This window comes from Lathamus discolor, chromosome 2 (genome assembly GCF_037157495.1).
Source record: "Lathamus discolor isolate bLatDis1 chromosome 2, bLatDis1.hap1, whole genome shotgun sequence".
Taxonomy (NCBI): Eukaryota; Metazoa; Chordata; class Aves; order Psittaciformes; family Psittacidae; genus Lathamus; species Lathamus discolor.
The window spans coordinates 127,233,219-127,239,256 of record NC_088885.1 but is presented as its reverse complement, the minus strand read 5'-3'; positions in this window follow the sequence as shown (position 1 = coordinate 127,239,256).

Below are 6,038 nucleotides of genomic sequence, written 5' to 3'. Positions count from 1 at the left end.
ATGTTTCGAGCGCTGCCAAGGAGTGGGACACGGGATGGGAGGCAGGGGAAGAGCATTTTTGGATCGCACAGGACTTATTAGGGGAGAAACCAAAGGCAGGAAAACGGAGGGATTAGGTGAACAGAGGGGCAAGGGGATAAAAAGATTGCATGAAAATAATTGGCTGGTTGTTATGCTTGTCTGCACATGATCAGTGTAGTCTGTCCCACGTCCTTATTAAATTTGTGTCTTACTCTTTCCTGTGCAAAGGCTGTGTGTATATTTGTATGTCTGAGCCCAGTGGACCTCCATCCTGCTCGACCAGAGAAGGGAGCAGGATGAAACCATTGGTACTGTTGTCAGCGTTTGTGTGAGTTTCCTCTGTGTCTCTGTGATCTTTGTGCCTGCTATGTACGTATGTGTGTGTGTATATATATGTGTATAGATGTGTTGTATACATGTGCTTTCTGTGCATGTGCCTACTGAAAATACATCTTTTGCATGTTTGTAAACTGAGCATTAACTACTAACATTGCATAAACACATTTTTTATGATTATTTTCTGGGTTTGATGAGGAAACAAATAGGAGAGAGGAAAGGTATGAGTACAGGACATGGGAAACCAGAACTTTATTTTAAATGGGCCTGACAGAATTCCCTGTTCAATTGCAGAGGTTCTGGAGCTGGTGTGACAAGTTCGTCAAAGTTTATGAACTGCAATAGCGTTACATCAAGCATGTTTTAAGGTTTTTTTTAAATACACTGGGATCCAATGGCATCTCTTACTTCTGTTTGCCTCGCTAATCACTGTTTTGCACAGTTACTGCAAATACGTTGTTTTGGAATACGTTTCAGCACTTTAGCAGTTTTAGAATCCTCCCAAAACAGTCTCCATTGTTATTTCCACAAATGATACAAAATGCAGTGGCTTCCTTGTTCTGAAGGCCTTTCTTTCAGATCTCTGCATGAAGTGGTCTTCTGTTATTTTCATCTTGCCCCAACCAGAATCAAGAATCCTATAAAAAGATACTGATAGGGGGACAAGAGAGATGGAACAAAGGAGTCATACAGTGAAATCTCCAAGGTCTCTTATGGAAGTTTTTGTGGGATTAGTCTGGTTTATCTCTTTAGCTGTCTTTTCTGCCCAAAAGGCACACTTTGAGAGCTGCTGAGCTTTTTCAGGCGTGTTGTGCTGCCGTCTTTTGTTGCGTGACAAAGCTGCTTCTTGGCTCACAAACTAATTTCTCCTGAGTATTAGAGCATAGGTTTACCTTAGTAGCAGTGCTGAGCTATGAGACCGATTGAACCAGTAGACTTTAAAATGAGATATGTTAAAATCCTTACAACAGTGAAACACACATTTAGTTATAATAGTGGTTATATACTATTATATGCAGTTACTTTGGAATAAAGGTGAAAGTGATGGTTGAATACTCTTGATACACATTTATTCAGCCAAAATGCTGACCTACTGTAATTACATTAGTTCAGTGGTAATAGTTATGCAATATAGATCGATGAAAGAATCAAAATAACAGAGCCACAAAAGTTCTGTTTAAAGAATATTACTGAAGTTATTCATCATATATAGAAATAAAGGATCAGACCAGACTTCTGGTAAAACAATGTCAGAAATAATGGATCTTGGAAAACCACATCTGTCAAGAAATTACTGGCAGTAACTTTCCATTCAGTGAAGGATTTTATTTATGAGTAGGCCAAGATTAGTCAAGGCTAATACTATATAGATATTTCACAGATTTATGGGTATGTGAGAGACTGATCTGAAATCAGATTCCACTGTTCATTCTCACAAAAATTGGTCTGAGAAGCTGAGATGGAAATCCACTTACCTTTTGTCTCAGAGATGGGTGGTAGAAGTTGAGAAAAGAGTCCAATATCCATTGCCTGGGAGAAGGGTGTGAGGAGCTGGACTGGGACTCTACTGTACATTGACTGAGGGATGAGTGGGAAAGAGCTAAGACTCTTCCGTCCATTATCTGTATTCTGTCTTTCCTTGATCCTCTGGGCATGCAGTCTGCTGTGGATTCAAATGGTTTGGGATTTGCAGGCAAAAGTGGAAAGGCTGAACCAGTGGCTCCCTTGTCTACAGTCGCAGGCCACATGAGTACCGAGGAGTTCTTGTAGTGAGGTCTAAACCCAACAGTTCTGTATGAAACTGTTTGGGAGCTCTGGAGGTCACTGCAAAAGCACATGGCCCCTTTGTGGATGGATACTGTGGCTTCCAAGGGGATAGAATCCATATGGAATCTGATCAGTGGGAAAGGAAGCAGTTTCTGATTAATTAACTAGAGAAAGTGTAAGAGAAAATGAATTGAATTTCCTGAGATCTGAGAAGCAGGGTATTGTTCACCATATATGTTCCTGTTTTGACTTTGCAAGCTTAGATGTCTTGATTCAGTATTGCAAATTTCTCCTGCTTTCTTTGTAAATAAACGCATTTTGTGGAATAGAATGAAACAGGAATTAAAATAAAATAAAATAGGCTAGATTTCTCCTCTCAATAGTGCTATTAGCACTTCTAAGATATTTGGATGATTTCTGAAGCTTATATTATAGATCTCCTTATTGTATGCTTTAAATACTGGACATTTTAATGGCTCATTAAGCTATTATATGTATGAAAAATAAGGATTGCATTATTCTCAGTTAATGTAATGCAGTTTCAGAGACAAATGTATATTACAGTATTCAATATAATGAACTCAGCAGGGTCTCCTCCCCTTTGCTGAGGTTAATTCACACACAGAAAAGGAATTGTTAGGTATTTTATTCTGCCCCAGCTACATTAGAGACTCAGACAGAGTTAAAGACAACATAGCTGACTACATTATCACCAACCATCACCACTGGCAAATTTGCATCACTGAGTGTCAAACCCATGTTTTACCACAGCACAAGACTCTTTTTTGGAAGAAGAATGGTAACTTGGCATGCTGTATAGCACTGACCATACTCCATCTTGCTACCAGAAGCAAATTCTTCTTGTGTTTTGGCTTTACTAAATGTCTTGTTTTAACCAGGGACATGCTGTTGCAGCTCACATGCTGAATTCCCGATGAAGTTAAATGGAATTCTCATTGGCTAAGATTAAGGCATTTATATCAGTTAAACAATTTCATGGTGTTTACATGTTTTAATGAATATACATGATGTTTATGGATTAAATTTTATGTAAATGAAAATTGCCTGATAAAGACATGTAGAATGAGTCCCTGAATTACTGGCCAGATGCTGATGTCTCTTGTACACTGAGTAATGACTGACACTTGGCACTGTCTTCCGTGGAATTATCCCTGAGATACACAATTTCAGCGTGGGTAACTACATTTCCATGAAATTATTATTAGAGGCCTTTCTGAAACTTTGCCTGTTTAGAAGTAATAATTTATTTATGTGTTTATTTATTTTGCTTAGTGTGCCAGGTACTAGGAACTGACATCTTTGAAACTGTTCCGAATGTGAAAATAAGGTCTTGGAAATATGATTCTCTGGCTCTACTGATTAGCTGAACAGTGCATGTGTTTAGCAGACTGAGGAAAAGAGAATGGACTTGCAATGATTTTAAATATTGTGAAAATAGTCAAAAGAGACATGCTTACCTGTATATCTGCAAAAGTAACAGAGCAGATGAGTTGTAGTTAATAAAAAGAACACGGAAAATTTGAGATACAGATGAGTGGGTGAAATTGAATCTGGTGTTGTTATCAATGTAAGCTTCCAAATGAAAGGGGAATCATTTGCTGTTGTTTAAAAGTGGGAGGTTGGTAGACTTCACTGGATTTCTAACACTTTGTTTTAAATAGCTATTGTGACAGGCAGTACATATATGAATGTCAAATTAATTTGCAATATTAATACACTCCTGGAATTACAACTTTACTCATTCAGAGCTCTGGATATATTCTGACAGTCCCTGTGATTTAATTCTGCAGAAATACTGGTTTGAATTTCCAAGGTTAACAAGACATGCTGATTATCCAAAAATCACTTTCGTTGTTGACTGTGGGGAAACACTGACATGAAACTTGGTTCACAGGAAGCAGAGGTAGCTGCATATTTATGCAGTGATGCATCTTTAAATCCTTTTTTAATTCATTTGTTTCCGTGGGTGAGAATAAGAGCTCAGACATGAAAACAGTAGCTGCACTTCCCTGTTACTGTTGAACACTATAGAATTGATATTTTTTTTAATGAACTAAGCTTTTTATTTCTTTTGATCTGGGAATCTTATTTTGTCCTCTACAAGAAATGTGGGTAACTTCTGATTTAGTTTTGAAATATTTCATAGAAAAATTAGAGCTTTTCGCCAGTCTTTACAAGGTAAACGTATTTGTGGAACTTGCTTGAAGTGATTAAATAGGACTTGCTTATATGATCCTAATGAGAAGGGGGGTCAGGCAAGCAGCAATGGGTAATAATTACAGCAGTAGTTCTACAGTTGCTGCCATAAGAAACTTCTTGTTTTGGAGATGTCACATTTCATGCCAGAATGAAATTATTCTAGTTTATGTATGCTTTAATTTGCTGGCAGATATATAAGCCTCACGGCAATCACAGTGATGTGCAGATATTAACACTTCCATTTTTCTGTGTGCATGAAAATGATGTCCTGGTATACAGCCTCTTTCAGTTCAACTGTGAATTAGTGCTGTGAGAACTGGGAGATCTTGCTTTCTGCTGCGCCTTGGTGAACAGAGAAATCTCCTTAGATTGCATCTATATCATCGCACATATATGAAGTATTGCAGAATTTTGGTTTGCAGGCTAATGTTGCAAGACAGTGCCAGATTCCGTATGTGCTATTGTGTGTGTATGGGTGTTCGTATGTATGTGGTCATCAGACTTGCTACCAGAAGATGAGTCACAAATATAAGATGTTTCTATTGGGTAGCATCCTAGTGAGGGACTGGAGAACTGAAGACACAGTTCCTATATAGGAATGGTGCAATTATGCCTGCTTCTTTATGTATTTTAATGAAATCATTAAACCAACACCAGTAAAAGATTAAAATGGAAAAGGTAGTAAATACAGGCAGTTCCTTGAGTGGCCGAGCTAATGAATTCTACTTCTTTATGGATCTGAGTTTTGTGGTTGAGTGCCATAGTGTTTAATAAGATAGAAACATTTCCTGCTGTTGAGGCATTCATGATGGCTCTTTTTGCTGTGGATTATCCAGAGTCTAATCGGAGTAAAGTTCACTTTGAATCCTTTTCCTTAATGAATGCACTAAGTTGTAATAATCTCTTAAGAAGCTTTTTTAAGTTTAATAGCATCAGTATGGATACTGTACTGATACCTCACAGTAGACAGCTCATCTCATGCCATCTAGTAGAAAAAAATTATATGAGAAGAGATTATGATGAATAACTGCAAATTGCCATTTGAAAATTAGCATAAGAGAGCAAATCATAAAAATAGATTTCTTTTGTGAAGTAAACCAATAATTTCATTAGTAGTGAGTAGTAGCATAACTCAACCTGATTTTTTGTGCAGTAGGAATGCCTAAATGGTAATTTAGTATATACTAGCAATAAATTGTTGCTGGGCTGATTTTCAGTGTGGGAAGGATAATAATCTGTAGAAAATATGAGGATGAACAGAGAGAAATAACGAAATAAATAATGATTATTTACTATAATTAAAAAAATATATTCCCTTTGTCTCTTCAGGTTTGGTTTGTCTTTTACTTCCTGCAGATAAGATGTATTTCATAGTTGTAGTAGTTCAGTATGATTAAATGCTTTTTAAGATACAGATTAATGCATTTGAAGGCACATTGGTGATTAACAAATATTTTTGTTTCTCTGGCCTTACTCCTTGTGGTCATGTCTTCATTAGGGAAAAGAAAATACGTGTTTAACGACATCTTAGTTCACCTGTAGCAACTAATGCCAGATAAAACCCTCTTTAAAACAAAGTCAGTTTGTAATTTTAAACCAAGTTAGCAGCTTTGAGTAAACTCTGAGCCTTTTATGTTCTTGGCTAACAAAACTGCAGGCTGTATTTTCTCATTGTCTGATTAATAGTGTCTATT